Genomic DNA, 19,144 nt, shown 5'->3' with positions numbered 1-19,144 from the left:
AACTCCCTCATGGCTTCAGGTAGGACCGAAGACTCCAAATAATACTTGACCGCCTGAACCCCATCAGTATGTCGGATATTAGTGTAGAGGCTCTCCACGTCACAAGATACCTGGAGAGTCCCCACACCAATATGTAGCCCATCAATCTTTTTAAGGAAATCGTTTGTATCCTTTATATGAGAAGGGAGTTCGGTGACCATTGACTGCAGTTTGGAGTCTATGAATCTATTGATCTTCTCCAAATAATTTCCACACCCAGAAATTATAGGCCTGCCCGGTGGTTTGGACTGATTCTTGTGAACCTTTGGTAATAAGTATAGGGTGGGTATAGTTGGGTCAGGTACACACAAGGCTCCAAATAGTTCCTTGGTGATAGTGTTTGATTCAAGAGCTGTCTTAAGGATTATTCCAAGCTCCCCCTGAAATTTGGTCAGTGGGTTGAAGGTCATTTTTTTATAGCACACACTATCCCCCAACTGACGGAACGCCTCACCTTCATATAGGGCTTTAGGCCAAATCACGATATTCCCCACCTTGTCGGCGGGTTTAAATACTACGTCCTTCCAATTCTGTAAACCACGGAGTGCATGGATCTCCTTACTACTTAAATTTGCATCATGTGGAAAACGTGGTATACGATCAAAATCTTTACTCACAGCTTTCACGAATACATCAATCGTAGGACATGCCGACAAGGGGGGGAACTTACGCGACTTGGGTCGAATAGAGGGCGGAACCTTACCTCCAATAGGTTCGTTGTGCTCAATGGCCAATTCCTCAAGTATGGTCAGTGCCTCCTGTTCCGCCTCTGTGGGAAACAATTGTGATGCACCCTCATTATGAAATAATTTTTTGAACAAGAGTTTTCTAGCAAATAAATGCAGGTCCTTTATTGCAGTAAACCTATTGAATTGAGCTACAGGACAAAACATAAGACCTTTTTGAAGGATATCAATCTCTATATTCGTTAAAACATGATTACTCAGATTAATCACCTTGAGATTTGAGTTTCCTGGAGAATATCCAAAACTGCGTTTGGCGGGTGCATATCGCGGTTCGCGTTTTCGTTTTGGTGTCGATGCAACTGATGTAACCACAGAGGCGGAACACGAGGCACCAGAGACATCACTCGGAGCTAGATTGGAGGAAACTGAGGCACTCCGTTCATGGCCCACGCCATTAGCGTTGGGTCTACGCCACTTATAGACCTTTCCGATGGCGAAATCCTTTTGATCCCTAAGTAGTTTACTGGTCTGATTTGTACGGATGTCCTTAATCCATTGGTCCATAAGCTTCTCCAACTGACCATCCAATGTGCCAATCTGTTCGGTGGACAGGCATGTTTTGGCCTTAATATATATATCATCCAATAGTTTGTCAGTCTCCGTCAAATTCTTAGAATTATGTCTAACCAGGAGTTCCATCAATTGTCTGGAAGTCTGATTACACACGTCTTCCCAATTCTTGATGAACTCTTCGTCACCTACAGGGAAGGAGGGAGTAACATGTATCCGTAGACCCCTTGGAATCAAATTATGCTGGATATAGTTTTCTAGGAATGCTCTACTCCACCAGCAACGCGTTCTTTTGTGAGTGAGGTTTTTAATATTTTTAAAAATTTCATCGTAATTTAAACCATCAGTATCATTAGGTGCCACATCATTATTAGAAAATACCGCGTTTATTTGTCCCTGCCAAGATGCCTCTCTTGACTTAAAATCCATATCCAGCTGCGGAAAAAGGCCTGTGCGAAACACAGTAATATAAGTTAAGACAAATCCACAGGGCACAATGGTATTATGTATACATACACATGCCACATAGGCAATAATAGAAATAGATAATATTGTAAAAATAACCAGTGCGCTGTGGAAGATTTTGTGGAGAACCCACTCACCAAAGGATAGGTACAACCATAGCCAGTAAATGGATTGAAGTAAGATCTGACACCACACAGGAAGTATATATAAAAAACGCCTTTATTAAATACAAATGGCAAAATATATGTATATTTAAATAAACATAAAAGATGTGCATAAGGACAAAAATTATATTAACCAAAAATACAATAAAAAATATAGATAAAAAATATATATATATATAAAAGAATTTATGGAATAGAAAAACTAGCTGACCCCAACAGTATCCACATATAAGACCAAGGGTGTGGCTCCCCTACAATGTATATGGCAAAGACAAAAACCAATATTTTATAGTAAAAAAGTAGATGATAGTACAAGTGCTGAGTAGAATAGACGGCACAGAAAATTCCTGTATGGATATGCCAGACTGCTCAGACCAAAGTGCAACGTGCCAAAAATATATAACACAAAATGGGGATAAATATTAATATATTATATAGTGAACATACTAAGGTGCCAAAAAAGTGTGCAAAAATTGTCCACAGACAGGTGATAACAATCATATAAAAATGGTCTATCCGGTCTGACTATCTACCATAATGTAAGTACATAAAGTAGTACAAGTGCCATAGTGCAGTATAGCCAATAAGGCAGAGAAAGTGCCCAATAAGATATCGATTTTATACCAGCAGCTATGCTGCTGACTCTCTCTTACAGGTGGGGCAATAGTACAAATGGCTAAGAGCACCGCAGCAGCCAGAAAATCTAGCATAAAAAGTGGTAAATGGGGGAGCGCACTATACCTTAATGAATGAACTGGGTCAGCGGGGTCAGCCGAGTCCTATTACAAACGCGCCCCGACGCGCATTTCAGATGGTGATCCTTCGTCAGGGGGGTGGCTATTAGGGCGTAAAAACGCCGATTATATACTGTCCCTCTAACTAGCGCCACGGCCCGGGTGTAAGTGGCGCATGCGCGGTCCCTTCGTTCCGGCACTTCCGCCGACCACGTCATGCCGCCGGACGTACGGGGGCAGAGTACCCGACGTCTCCATAGCAGCAAAGACGCGGAACGGCCGAGTCCCTTCACGCCGACTGGGCATGCGCACCACCAGAGGCCGCGTCTAGATAGACCTGGAGACGCATAGAGGTATTAACTGAGGGAAAGGTGTCGCGGCAAACTGCCATCAATATGATATAAGGGAGGAAAATCCGGGGGAATATAAGGAAGAGGGACCTGTAAAAATCTATCATCTATTAAGTCAGACATATATAGAAAAAAATTATACAAAACAATCTTGATTTACCCCAAGTGTGATAAAAAACAAAAATACTCAATAATCCTAGTTAACCCCAGATGTGCCAGAACGGCAAACATCCCAAGGAGATGTACAAAAGGATAAGCTATCCAATGATCCAAATGCCATAACCATACAGGAAAAATGCAGGGTAATATGCAAAAAAATGTAGTGCATATAACAATCATACTGGCCATAAGCCAAATTTGTATATAAAAATATATGTGGCTGAATAGGATATGATGACATATATCTCACTATTTAGTCAGTATAAATCACAACTTTTATATCGTCATATATAATACATATAGATATATTTTATAGCAGAGCCATCTTGCAAGACCAGAGACGAACAAGCTTCTCCAGAGCAACAGGCATAACGACGGACGACAGACGACGCACCCTACAGCAGCAGGGAATCAGGATGAATTGCATGGTCAGGTAAGTAGATCACTGAAGACAGTGGGACCCGGACTTTTAAGATTAAACATGCCATTACATGTACCTCGAAGGCGGTAATTTACTATGCGGTGTGCCCATGTTCATTAATTTATGTGGGAATGACTACAAGGCAATTCAAAGTACGTGTTCGTGAACACGTACGAGGAATAGTGGCTGCCAAAACGATTGAGGACACATTGGAACTGAAGACTCTACCAAAGCACTTTAAAATCCACCATAACAGTGACCCCTCTGGTCTTAAATTTTTAGGAATTGATACCATCACAGTAAATGAACGCGGTGGGGAAATTGGTGTACCACTTGCTAAACTTGAGACCAAGTGGATTTGGCAGCTGGATACGGTTGCACCTAAGGGGCTAAACGAAAACTTGAGTCTTGCCCCGTTCCTCTAAGTAATACCATCAGTTTTTAATGTATATTTTTAATGTATATTCTCTTTTTTATTGGCTATTGTATTTTTATCAGTGTATATTTTATCATCCCCTATCTTTTTTATGTCCCCTTATCTAGTGTCTTTTTAATATGTCTTTCTTTTTATTTGATAATTAATTTTCATTTTTTTTGTCTTCAGTGATCTACTTACCTGACCATGCAATTCATCCTGATTCCCTGCTGCTGTAGGGTGCGTCGTCTGTCGTCCGTCGTTATGCCTGTTGCTCTGGAGAAGCTTGTTCGTCTCTGGTCTTGCAAGATGGCTCTGCTATAAAATATATCTATATGTATTATATATGACGATATAAAAGTTGTGATTTATACTGACTAAATAGTGAGATATATGTCATCATATCCTATTCAGCCACATATATTTTTATATACAAATTTGGCTTATGGCCAGTATGATTGTTATATGCACTACATTTTTTTGCATATTACCCTGCATTTTTCCTGTATGGTTATGGCATTTGGATCATTGGATAGCTTATCCTTTTGTACATCTCCTTGGGATGTTTGCCGTTCTGGCACATCTGGGGTTAACTAGGATTATTGAGTATTTTTGTTTTTTATCACACTTGGGGTAAATCAAGATTGTTTTGTATAATTTTTTTCTATATATGTCTGACTTAATAGATGATAGATTTTTACAGGTCCCTCTTCCTTATATTCCCCCGGATTTTCCTCCCTTATATCATATTGATGGCAGTTTGCCGCGACACCTTTCCCCTCAGTTAATACCTCTATGCGTCTCCAGGTCTATCTAGACGCGGCCTCTGGTGGTGCGCATGCCCAGTCGGCGTGAAGGGACTCGGCCGTTCCGCGTCTTTGCTGCTATGGAGACGTCGGGTACTCTGCCCCCGTACGTCCGGCGGCATGACGTGGTCGGCGGAAGTGCCGGAACGAAGGGACCGCGCATGCGCCACTTACACCCGGGCCGTGGCGCTAGTTAGAGGGACAGTATATAATCGGCGTTTTTACGCCCTAATAGCCACCCCCCTGACGAAGGATCACCATCCGAAACGCGCGTCAGGGCGCGTTTGTAATAGGACTTGGCTAACCCCGCTGACCCAGTTCATTCATTAAGGTATAGTGCGCTCCCCCATTTACCACTTTTTATGCTAGATTTTCTGGCTGCTGCGGTGCTCTTAGCCATTTGTACTATTGCCCCACCTGTAAGAGAGAGTCAGCAGCATAGCTGCTGGTATAAAATCGATATCTTATTGGGCACTTTCTCTGCCTTATTGGCTATACTGCACTATGGCACTTGTACTACTTTATGTACTTACATTATGGTAGATAGTCAGACCGGATAGACCATTTTTATATGATTGTTATCACCTGTCTGTGGACAATTTTTGCACACTTTTTTGGCACCTTAGTATGTTCACTATATAATATATTAATATTTATCCCCATTTTGTGTTATATATTTTTGGCACGTTGCACTTTGGTCTGAGCAGTCTGGCATATCCATACAGGAATTTTCTGTGCCGTCTATACTACTCAGCACTTGTACTATCATCTACTTTTTTACTATAAAATATTGGTTTTTGTCTTTGCCATATACATTGTAGGGGAGCCACACCCTTGGTCTTATATGTGGATACTGTTGGGGTCAGCTAGTTTTTCTATTCCATAAATTCTTTTATATATATATATATATTTTTTATCTATATTTTTTATTGTATTTTTGGTTAATATAATTTTTGTCCTTATGCGCATCTTTTATGTTTATTTAAATATACATATATTTTGCCATTTGTATTTAATAAAGGCGTTTTTTATATATACTTCCTGTGTGGTGTCAGATCTTACTTCAATCCATTTACTGGCTATGGTTGTACCTATCCTTTGGTGAGTGGGTTCTCCACAAAATCTTCCACAGCGCACTGGTTATTTTTACAATATTATCTATTTCTATTATTGCCTATGTGGCATGTGTATGTATACATAATACTATTGTGCCCTGTGGATTTGTCTTAACTTATATTACTGTGTTTCGCACAGGCCTTTTTCCGCAGCTGGATATGGATTTTAAGTCAAGAGAGGCATCTTGGCAGGGACAAATAAACGCGGTATTTTCTAATAATGATGTGGCACCTAATAATACTGATGGTTTAAATTACGATGAAATTTTTAAAAATATTAAAAACCTCACTCACAAAAGAACGCGTTGCTGGTGGAGTAGAGCATTCCTAGAAAACTATATCCAGCATAATTTGATTCCAAGGGGTCTACGGATACATGTTACTCCCTCCTTCCCTGTAGGTGACGAAGAGTTCATCAAGAATTGGGAAGACGTGTGTAATCAGACTTCCAGACAATTGATGGAACTCCTGGTTAGACATAATTCTAAGAATTTGACGGAGACTGACAAACTATTGGATGATATATATTATTTAGGCCAAAACATGCCTGTCCACCGAACAGATTGGCACATTGGATGGTCAGTTGGAGAAGCTTATGGACCAATGGATTAAGGACATCCGTACAAATCAGACCAGTAAACTACTTAGGGATCAAAAGGATTTCGCCATCGGAAAGGTCTATAAGTGGCGTAGACCCAACGCTAATGGCGTGGGCCATGAACGGAGTGCCTCAGTTTCCTCCAATCTAGCTCCGAGTGATGTCTCTGGTGCCTCGTGTTCCGCCTCTGTGGTTACATCAGTTGCATCGACACCAAAACGAAAACGCGAACCGCGATATGCACCCGCCAAACGCAGTTTTGGATATTCTCCAGGAAACTCAAATCTCAAGGTGATTAATCTGAGTAATCATGTTTTAACGAATATAGAGATTGATTATCCTTCAAAAAGGTCTTATGTTTTGTCCTGTAGCTCAATTCAATAGGTTTACTGCAATAAAGGACCTGCATTTATTTGCTAGAAAACTCTTGTTCAAAAAATTATTTCATAATGAGGGTGCATCACAATTGTTTCCCACAGAGGCGGAACAGGAGGCACTGACCATACTTGAGGAATTGGCCATTGAGCACAACGAACCTATTGGAGGTAAGGTTCCGCCCTCTATTCGACCCAAGTCGCGTAAGTTCCCCCCCTTGTCGGCATGTCCTACGATTGATGTATTCGTGAAAGCTGTGAGTAAAGATTTTGATCGTATACCACGTTTTCCACATGATGCAAATTTAAGTAGTAAGGAGATCCATGCACTCCGTGGTTTACAGAATTGGAAGGACGTAGTATTTAAACCCGCCGACAAGGGGGGGAATATCGTGATTTGGCCTAAAGCCCTATATGAAGGTGAGGCGTTCCGTCAGTTGGGGGATAGTGTGTGCTATAAAAAAATGACCTTCAACCCACTGACCAAATTTCAGGGGGAGCTTGGAATAATCCTTAAGACAGCTCTTGAATCAAACACTATCACCAAGGAACTATTTGGAGCCTTGTGTGTACCTGAACCAACTATACCCACCCTATACTTATTACCAAAGGTTCACAAGAATCAGTCCAAACCACCGGGCAGGCCTATAATTTCTGGGTGTGGAAATTATTTGGAGAAGATCAATAGATTCATAGACTCCAAACTGCAGTCAATGGTCACCAAACTCCCTTCTCATATAAAGGATACAAACGATTTCCTTAAAAAGATTGATGGGCTACATATTGGTGTGGGGACTCTCCAGGTATCTTGTGACGTGGAGAGCCTCTACACTAATATCCGACATACTGATGGGGTTCAGGCGGTCAAGTATTATTTGGAGTCTTCGGTCCTACCTGAAGCCATGAGGGAGTTTGTGGTTCGACTGCTTGAATTCTCGTTGTCTCATAATTTCTTTTTATTTAAGGGGTCCCTCTACCTACAGCTCCAGGGCACTGCTATGGGTGCTTCTTTTGCACCCTCTTATGCAAATCTGTTCCTGGGGCTGTGGGAGAGGGACATTTTTATGTCAGGGCTTGTGCCTTCGGTGGACCGCATCCCGTTGTGGGTGCGGTTCATCGATGACATATTTTTTATCTGGCAGGGTCCTGTAGACACATTACGAGAGTTCATGGGGCAGTTGAACCACAACTCACGTAATCTACATCTGACATACAAGGTCCACACTGACGAGATGGAATTTTTAGACGTACGTGTGAATAGGGACGCTGACAATTGTCTCTCCACAAATATTTTCCGCAAAAGCACCGCGGTTAACTCTCTGCTACATGCAACCTCATCTCACCCCCCTCCAATGGTCAATGCTATTCCAATTGGTCAATTCCTACGACTACGGAGAATATGCTCAAATGATGTCGACTTTGAAGAACAATCGGTGTTAATGAAAGAGAGATTTATCGAGCGGGGCTACAGTCGGCGTTCCATTAAAAGAGGCTACAACAGAGCCAAGCATACAACACGTCATCAGGCCCTATACGGGAGTCACCCCCAAAAATCTAATCAGAAGGTGAGATTCATCACCCAGTATAATGGCCAAACTGATATGATGAGATCGTTACTCTGTAAGTCCTGGGGTATATTACAATCTGATCCCATCCTGTCACAATACGTGGGTGAGGGTCCTAACATCACGTACCGTAGATCCAAGAACTTGGGTGACTATTTGGTGAAAAGCCATTATGATTTTAAACCAACAATCCCCACGTTTCTGGACAATGGCACACCAAAAAATGGATGTAAAGAATGCGGTAAATGTGTGGCCTGTCCAAATGTGGCACGGGCTGAAACATTCACTGATTCCAGTGGGACCCGGACTTTTAAGATTAAACATGCCATTACATGTACCTCGAAGGCGGTAATTTACTATGCGGTGTGCCCATGTTCATTAATTTATGTGGGAATGACTACAAGGCAATTCAAAGTACGTGTTCGTGAACACGTACGAGGAATAGTGGCTGCCAAAACGATTGAGGACACATTGGAACTGAAGACTCTACCAAAGCACTTTAACCCCTTCATGACCAGGGGATTTTTCGTTTTTCCGTGTTCGTTTTTCGCTCCCCTCCTTCCCAGAGCCATAACTTTTTTATTTTTCCGTCAATTTGGCCATGTGAGGGCTTATTTTTTGCGGGACGAGTTGTACTTTTGAACGACATCATTGGTTTTAGCATGTCGTGTACTAGAAAACGGGAAAAAAATTCCAAGTGCGGTGAAATTGCAAAAAAAGTGCAATCCCACATTGGTTTTTTGTTTGGCTTTTTTGCTAGGTTCACTAAATGCTAAAAATGACCTACCATTATGATTCTCCAGATCATTACGAGATCATAGACACCAAACATGACTAGGTTATTTTTTATCTAAGTGGTGAAAAAAAATTCCAAACTTTGCTAAAAAAAAAAAAAAAAATTGCGCCATTTTCCGATACTCGTAGCGTCTCCATTTTTCGTGATCTGGGGTCGGTTGAGGGCTTATTTTTTGCGTGCCGAGATGACGTTTTTAATGATATCATTTTGGTGCAGATACGTTCTTTTGATCGCCCGTTATTGCATTTTAATGCAATGTCGCGGCGACCAAAAAAACGTAATTCTGGCGTTTCGAGTTTTTTTCCCGCTACGCTGTTTAGCGATCAGGTTAATACTTTTTTTTATTTGATAGATCGGGCAATTCTGAGCGCGGCGATACCAAATATGCGTAGATTTGATATTTTTTTTATTGATTTATTTTGATTGGGGCGAAAGGGGGGTGATTTAAACTTTTATGTTTTTTTTATTTTTTTCACATTTTTTTAAACTTTTTTTTTTAACTTTTGCCATGCTTCAATAGCCTCCATGGGAGGCTAGAAGCAGGGACAGCACGATCGGCTCTGCTACATAGCAGCGATCTGCTGATCGCTGCTATGTAGCAGAATTGCACGTGTGCTGTGAGCGCCGACCACAGGGTGGCGCTCACAGCGACGGGCAATCAGTAACCATAGAGGTCTCAAGGACCTCTATGGCTACAATGGAGACGCATCGCCGACCCCCGGACATGTGACGGGGGTCGGCGATGACGTCATTTCCGGCCGCCCGGTCGGAAGCGGTAGTTAAATGCCGCTGTCTGCGTTTGACAGCGGCATTTAACTAGTTAATAGGTGCGGGCAGATCGCGATTCTGCCCGCGCCTATTACGGGCACATGTCAGCTGTTCAAAACAGCTGACATGTCCCGGCTTTGGTGCGGGCTCACCGCGGAGCCCTGCATCAAAGCAGGGGAGCCGGCATCGGACGGTATAGTACGTCCGATGCCGGTAAGGGGTTAAAATCCACCATAACAGTGACCCCTCTGGTCTTAAATTTTTAGGAATTGATACCATCACAGTAAATGAACGCGGTGGGGAAATTGGTGTACCACTTGCTAAACTTGAGACCAAGTGGATTTGGCAGCTGGATACGGTTGCACCTAAGGGGCTAAACGAAAACTTGAGTTTTGCCCCGTTCCTCTAAGTAATACCATCAGTTTTTAATGTATATTTTTAATGTATATTCTCTTTTTTATTGGCTATTGTATTTTTATCAGTGTATATTTTATCATCCCCTATCTTTTTTATGTCCCCTTATCTAGTGTCTTTTTAATATGTCTTTCTTTTTATTTGATAATTAATTTTCATTTTTTTTGTCTTCAGTGATCTACTTACCTGACCATGCAATTCATCCTGATTCCCTGCTGCTGTAGGGTGCGTCGTCTGTCGTCCGTCATTATGCCTGTTGCTCTGGAGAAGCTTGTTCGTCTCTGGTCTTGCAAGATGGCTCTGCTATAAAATATATCTATATGTATTATATATGACGATATAAAAGTTGTGATTTATACTGACTAAATAGTGAGATATATGTCATCATATCCTATTCAGCCACATATATTTTTATATACAAATTTGGCTTATGGCCAGTATGATTGTTATATGCACTACATTTTTTTGCATATTACCCTGCATTTTTCCTGTATGGTTATGGCATTTGGATCATTGGATAGCTTATCCTTTTGTACATCTCCTTGGGATGTTTGCCGTTCTGGCACATCTGGGGTTAACTAGGATTATTGAGTATTTTTGTTTTTTATCACACTTGGGGTAAATCAAGATTGTTTTGTATAATTTTTTTCTATATATGTCTGACTTAATAGATGATAGATTTTTACAGGTCCCTCTTCCTTATATTCCCCCGGATTTTCCTCCCTTATATCATATTGATGGCAGTTTGCCGCGACACCTTTCCCCTCAGTTAATACCTCTATGCGTCTCCAGGTCTATCTAGACGCGGCCTCTGGTGGTGCGCATGCCCAGTCGGCGTGAAGGGACTCGGCCGTTCCGCGTCTTTGCTGCTATGGAGACGTCGGGTACTCTGCCCCCGTATGTCCGGCGGCATGACGTGGTCGGCGGACCCGGGCCGTGGCGCTAGTTAGAGGGACAGTATATAATCGGCGTTTTTACGCCCTAATAGCCACCCCCCGACGAAGGATCACCATCCGAAACGCGCGTCGGGGCGCGTTTGTAATAGGACTCGGCTGACCCCGCTGACCCAGTTCATTCATTAAGGTATAGTGCGCTCCCCCATTTACCACTTTTTATGCTAGATTTTCTGGCTGCTGCGGTGCTCTTAGCCATTTGTACTATTGCCCCACCTGTAAGAGAGAGTCAGCAGCATAGCTGCTGGTATAAAATCGATATCTTATTGGGCACTTTCTCTGCCTTATTGGCTATACTGCACTATGGCACTTGTACTACTTTATGTACTTACATTATGGTAGATAGTCAGACCGGATAGACCATTTTTATATGATTGTTATCACCTGTCTGTGGACAATTTTTGCACACTTTTTTGGCACCTTAGTATGTTCACTATATAATATATTAATATTTATCCCCATTTTGTGTTATATATTTTTGGCACGTTGCACTTTGGTCTGAGCAGTCTGGCATATCCATACAGGAATTTTCTGTGCCGTCTGTTCTACTCAGCACTTGTACTATCATCTACTTTTTTACTATAAAATATTGGTTTTTGTCTTTGCCATATACATTGTAGGGGAGCCACACCCTTGGTCTTATATGTGGATACTGTTGGGGTCAGCTAGTTTTTCTATTCCATAAATTCTTTTATATATATATTTTTTTTTTATCTATATTTGTTATTGTATTTTTGGTTAATATAATTTTTGTCCTTATGCGCATCTTTTATGTTTATTTAAATATACATATATTTTGCCATTTGTATTTAATAAAGGCGTTTTTTATATATACTTCCTGTGTGGTGTCAGATCTTACTTCAATCCATTTACTGGCTATGGTTGTACCAATCTCTTAATTTGCAGCAGCTGTTTGTCCAGCATACGACATGTTTACACCTCCCTAAATGGGCAAACTCGCCCCACGGGGCCGTGGTCTCGCCACTTGGCACAAGCACCCGTGAGAGTGCCGTTTGTCTGAAGAGGTGGGTGTGCCCACTTTTGGTCGACGGCACTGCCACTGGGTCCCTCATAGTACAATAAAGTGTCTCTGGCGGTGGTGGCACGCACCCAACATCAGACACACCGTTGTAACATGAGGGGCCCTGGGCCTGTACCGCCAGCCACAAGAGAGTTTCCCCCCCAGCTCAAACAGTGCTCTACCACTTGCTAAATTATCTCTCACAGCTCCACCAATGTTTAGTCTATGCGCTGACATCCTTCAATGCCTGGCACTGACAATACCAATTTGTTGACATGTATGATGCTAGTTAAAATAGTCAGGGTCAGTGTCCTATATTGACACCAGTAAATACTTAGCGCCAAATTACTATGTCTGAAACTCAGCAGAGGAGCCCACCCTTGTACCTAAGTATGCCACCCTTTTTGTTTTGTTTTGCGAGACATTAACATCTATTTCTTTTTTTGGAGTACTGTGTCAGACACTCCTTCCAATCGTCCTCCGCTGACCACACCAATGCTGCCTGTGTACCCCTGCCACATAATCGAAGGTGCTTTGAGCCTATTTTTTTTAATTTTAGGCCTACTAAGTCTGTCTGCGGTCCCTCCTTCAAATTGTCCTCCGCTGACCACACCAATGCTGCCTGTGTACCCCTGCAAGATAATTCAAACTGCTTTGAGCCTATTTTTTTAAATTTTAGGCCTACTAAGTCTGTCTGCGGTCCCTCCTTCCAATTGTCCTCCGCTGACCACACCAATGCTGCCTTTGTACCCCTGCAAGATAATTCAAACTGCTTTGAGCCTATTTTTAAAAAATTTTAGGCCTACTAAGTCTGTCTGCGGTCCCTCCTTCAAATTGTCTTCCGCTGACCACACCAATGCTGCCTGTGTACCCCTGCAAGATAATTCAAACAGCTTTTAGACTATTTTTTAAAATTTTAGGCCTACTAAGTCTGTCTGCAGTCCCTCCTTCCATTTGTCCTCCGCTGAGCACACCAATGCCGACCGTGTACCCATGTAACTTTTTTTCAACCTGCAGTGAGCCAACTTTGTGGTGTAAGGCCTACTAGCAGTGTCTGTCTGCGCCACTTAATACAGCTGTCCTCCTGTTAAAAAAAAAAAAAAAGCTGATTTTCAGCCTGTCAATTATAAAACTACATTGGGGCCACAAGTTTTGTTGTGGTCTACAAACTGAGTCTTCCGCTCCAAGGTGTTCTCCAGGTTGCCTCTCCCTTGCTTCTATCTTGAAGCTATCGTTAAGTAGTTGTTGAAACAACACTGCATTAGGCCTACAAGTTGGGTCTGGGTTGTAGAGACGGTGTCTGCTGCTCCAAGGTGTTCTCCAGGTTGCCTCTCCCTAGCTTCTATCTTCAAGCTCTCGTTAAGTAGTTGTTGAAACAACACTGCATTAGGCCTACACGTTGGGTCTGGGTTCTACAAACGGTGTCTTCCGCTCCAAGGTGTTCTCCAGGTTGCCTTTCCCTAGCTTCTATCTTCAGGCTCTCGTTAAATTGTTTTTAATATAACACTGCATTTGGCCTACTTGTTTTGTTGGCCCTACTAACGGTGTCGCCGCTCCTTGATGTTCTCCAACACTGAACAAACCAGTGCCGCCTGTTTACTTCTGTTACCAATTTTGAACTGCATTTAGCCTACTTACTGATTTGGGCCTACTCACTGTGTCAGCCTCTCATTACAGTTGTACTCCACTGAACAAAGCAATGCCCCCTGGTTAGTCCTGTTACCAATTTTGAACTGCAGTTAGCCCACTTTATTCTTTGGGCCTATATCTGTGTTTCCTCCTCATCCTGCCCATTGCCCAGTCAGTGATAGATGAGTCTGCTGGTACATTGACCCAGAACGCTACATTCCCCGTGCACGCTACACAGCAAAAATGTGACCCTGCTGAAAGTCAGGTTCCCCTTCCCGCATACCATACCACCTTACACGGGGACAAAGAGGAAGGTGCAGATGAAAGTGCAGGTTCCTTCATCAGGTGGGGGGGGGGGGGAACTCGTTGACGATGTCACTGGCACAGGGCCCCTCATAGTACGCAAAAGTGTCGCTGCTTGTGGGAGGCGCCCCCGCCGTGCAAACACACCGCCGTACTTTGAGGGGCCCTGTGCCAGTGCCAATGCCAACGAGTGGGCCCCCCTGCTTGCTCAGGATCACAGCACTTGCAAAGTTTAAATACTTGCCTCTCCCTGCTCCACTGCCGTGACGTGGTCCAGATTTCCTGGGCCCACTAAATACTTGAACCAGCCCCACCCCCCACAACTTTAGCCAAATGACCTCCAATTTCCAATGCCTTAATATTATTATAAGGTAAATTAAGATTGACAAGCTTCAGTAACAAGAATGGATGTTTTTGCCATTAAAATGGGCACTGTACATGTTTTCCTGGCCTCCACTCACTGCCGACTATGCTTCCCCATTGACTTGCATTGGGTTTCGTGTTTCGGTCGATCCCCGACTTTCCGCGATAATCGGCCGATTTCACTCGACTCAACTTTTGAGATAGTCGGGTTTCACGAAACCCGACTCGACCCTAATAAACTAAAAGTCGCTCAACCCTACTCTTCACACCTCACTACTAACAGGCACTCCCTCACAATAGCTCTCTAGCAGGACTCCTCACCACCTGACACTACCTCACAATAGCTCTTCACACCTCACTAATACCTGACACTACCTCACAATAGCTCACTGTCACTATAGAAACCTCACTAACCACACCCCAAAGCAGCAAGTAATGATACCTGTGTTTTTGCAGCATTTGGTCCAACACCCATTCAATTATCATACAAAAGACTAAATAACGACTTGACGTGTATCCACTAATACATAATATACCTATAAATATGATACACTCAGGAAGGGGATACACGAGGGGAAGTCAAAGCCAAGGCGAAACGCGCGTCGGGCTGAGCTGGTCTCTAACACCTGGGTATGTTACCATTCAGCAAGTGATTGCACTTTATTTAGTGTTTCTATCTGATGTAACGCTAGGCTGTATTTTGCACATGGCACAGGGCACTTTTTCCTTTTAAGCACAGGCTGTATGATGGCCATGTCTGTACTTATTAGGCTTGCACTAAAAGCACTTTTTTTCCTCTAGTCATTATTTAATACTATATGTAATATCTATTTATACCCTTTTCCTTTATTGGGATTATTGTTATTTATTATATACTTTATGAGGAGTTCTTGGGATTAAATTATATACCTTATAGAGAGTATACATATATATTTATATTAATTCTTTGCTATTCTTTTTTTGTGCCTTGTGCATATATATAGCAAATATCATACAATGATCTAGCGCTTTTTAGTGGCATAATATAATTATTTTTCTTTTTTTATAGATTTTGTGATATTTTTAAATGCCACTAATTGTATCTCACTTGCTATATATATATGTAATGACTTATAATAAATTGTTGATGTAATGTCATACCCTTGTGCTGTTTCCAGCTATCTTGTGCCACCTAGTGGTTCTTTTTCCCGTATTATATGTATCTTATGATGTAAACAATAAAATATATACTTTTTTCTAATAAATGAAGAGTGTATCATATTTATACCAACACCCATTCAAGCCAATGGGTGAAAAACGCCACAAAAACGCTGAAAGAAGTGACATGCTCTATGTCCAAAAAACGCAGCAAAACGCAAAATCCTGATCACACAAAAAACCAATGTGTGTGCATGAGATTTCTGAAATCTCATAGGCTTTGCTGGCAATGGAAAAAGCACCTGAAAATTAGCATTAAAAAAAAAGCCCTGTGTGAACTTACCCTTATTATGGAGTTTCAAGATAGAAACCTTGAACATGGGACTTCTACTGAACACAAAGAAGACAATGATATTGAATACTGCCAGGTACAACTGGGGCTCATTTGAGATGGAAAGTGACGAACTAGTAGTTGTAAAGGACTTCAACCTTCTCAATGATCACTCAATATGCAGAGACGTCACCAGAAGTCAAAAAGAGCAATTTGCTATGAGCAAATCAACAATGAAGTCACTGGAAACGGTTTTCAAACGGGAATATTTCACAAAGACACGGCTCGTACATAGTTTGGTCTTTTCTGTAACATATGGATACAAAACCTGGACAATAAAGAAACAAGACAAAAGAAGAATCAACGCCTTCAAAACTGTGCCGGAGAAGGATGTTATCAATACCATAGATGGGAAGAAGAGCAAGCTAAGCAAGCCAAACATATCATTTGTAGCAAAGATCACCGAGCTACGACTTGCCTACTTTGGACACATCATATAAAGAGAGCAATCACTGGAGAAGGACATCATGGCCAGAAGAATAGAAGGAACAAGGTGAAGAGGAGGATCAGCAGCCTGATGGCTTGATACTATCAAGATAATGGTGGAGAAGACCCTGGTGGACTTATCTAGGCTTGCACAAGATCGATCTTCCTCCAGATTGTTCATCCATAAAGTCGTCGTGGCTTAAGATCAAGCCGACATAAAAATAAAAATATATATAGCACCATTGTTCCACAGCACTTTACAGATATCATCGTCACCATTCAGGCTTACAATCTACATTCCCTACCAGAATGTCTTTGGAGTGTTGGAGGACAACGGACTTGTAATAAACCCATGCAAACATAAGGATAACATATAAACTCCTTGTAGATGTTGTCTGTGGTGGGATTTGAACCCAGGATTCCAGCGCTGCTAGGGTGCAATACTAACCACTGAGCCACTCTGCTGCCCATATTTACAGCTCACACTGCCCTAGGCATAAATCCTGTAAACAATCCCATTAAAAGCACAGTCATGAGTGTGTTACTCCAACCTGGGAGATCTGGGGGTAGAAGATCACTGCATATTGTGAATCGCAGATCTTCCTTTTAGCCTGTGTGTTTGGATCCCATAATAAATGAATGTGGCTTCCTGTAGTGCTTACTCTTAGGAGATGAGGTGCTGAATAGGAACTCGTTGTTGCTATTGGAGATTCACCTTCCTGTGCGATGTGCTTAAGCTAAGTGTTTGGAGATAAGTTGTTGTAGAGATGTTCTGTTGTGTGTTTATCTTCCAATCCCTGTTCCCATTTAGTTTATTCCTCCCTGTCCCTATCCTTCCTATTGCTGGTTAGTGCTTTTGTGTGATTGTGGGTTTCTATTGTCCCTGTTTTGTCTTTGTGTCTTCTTCACATTACATTTGTGTCCCAGGCTCCATGGCACAGGAGAGGGAACAGATCAGGGATTAACAGGAGCATAGTGAGGTTGGAGACTCAGGCCTTTCTACCATCAAGAGTACCCTGGGGAAGGGATAGTTAGGATCCTAGTTACAGGGACAGTTTGAGGCCCCCCGCCCCTACCTTAAACCTTCACAGCGTGATGCACATTTATACCAACAAGTATGATCATGAATCCCTGTTTTTTGAGCAATTGTAATGGTGGCAAGATCAACAATAAAACCACTGTTTGCCATAATGATAATTACACACGCAGCGCAGTTGGCATTACCGTCAGGTGTGCAGCCAGGTCCTAGGGTTCAGTGCTATCCTCTGTGCGGTCCTTAACTCTTGTGCCATATGGGGACATACATCTTCTGTACAGATACCTGTATAGATAGATGACCCCACCCAGCCATAAAATATTAATACAGTCTCTAAATATTATTGCTATACCGTGATTGAATAATACCGCCATATTGTTACTAAATAAAACCATCATGTTATGAGCGGATAATACCACAATACCACAACAGGATAACACCCCCATACTGTGCACTGGATAATAATATACCATGACAGGATGTGGCAATGCTAATACATTGTTCTCTATAGATGGCTGCACGGTTTCTGCTCACCCGCACAGTCAATAAAAATATGCAAGGAATTTTAAAAAATAAGACCTAATACTACATCTGAAAGAAGCTGCTGCACTGTGTCTGCACCTTGGCTGCCCAGTAACTGCACGCTGACCACTTTGTAGGAACCCTGCTACCGATAGAATGAAGGGTTACATCCAGTGACTTACAGGTGATGTTTTCAATGGTTGGAGTCAGTTGGATTGTAACCCAAAATCACCAATCGACCATTCACAATAGTTCACAATAGTTGATAACTCACCTTCTTCAACTCTTCCCTTTGCAATGACCTTTGCCCAGATTGGAGCATGCTGAGATAAGACTTCTATACCAGCAAATGGGGCCTGGGTCAGTCTATTCCTGCTAATTAGTGATGAGAATTTCAAATAACGGCGCCAATGGGATTACCTGACAAACAGACAATGTCAGAGTTCACAGATACAGCACATGACATCTTTTATGAATTGATGTATATTTAGTAAATTAAATATTTAAACATTAAAATGTCATGGTATTAACCAAATTTTCATGTTCGATAGTGCAAAGGTGAAAAAAGAAAATGAAAAAAAGAAGAAAATCAAGACATCAAAGATACGAACTCGCATCAAAAATTTGTAATCGAAGAGTGACTCTCCTTGTGAATCTGTACATGAGCCACAATGTCTGATACAAATCACCAAGCAAAGGAAGAGAATATAACCACCATATAATTAAGAATAAGTGATAAAAAATATATTTTAATAAACTTAAAAAGGTAAAGAAGTGGTTAGAAATGTCAATGAATATGTTTTTTATAAGAATATATAATTGTTATTACATTACATTAAACCAGTATTAAAAAATAAATAAATAAAAATGATTATTAGCTGTTCTTTTATATATATATTAATGATCAGCATGAAAAGTATAGAA

The sequence above is a fragment of the Ranitomeya imitator genome, chromosome 2, assembly GCF_032444005.1.
Source record: "Ranitomeya imitator isolate aRanImi1 chromosome 2, aRanImi1.pri, whole genome shotgun sequence".
Classification (NCBI taxonomy): Eukaryota; Metazoa; Chordata; class Amphibia; order Anura; family Dendrobatidae; genus Ranitomeya; species Ranitomeya imitator.
Note: the sequence above shows the minus strand (reverse complement) of the source record.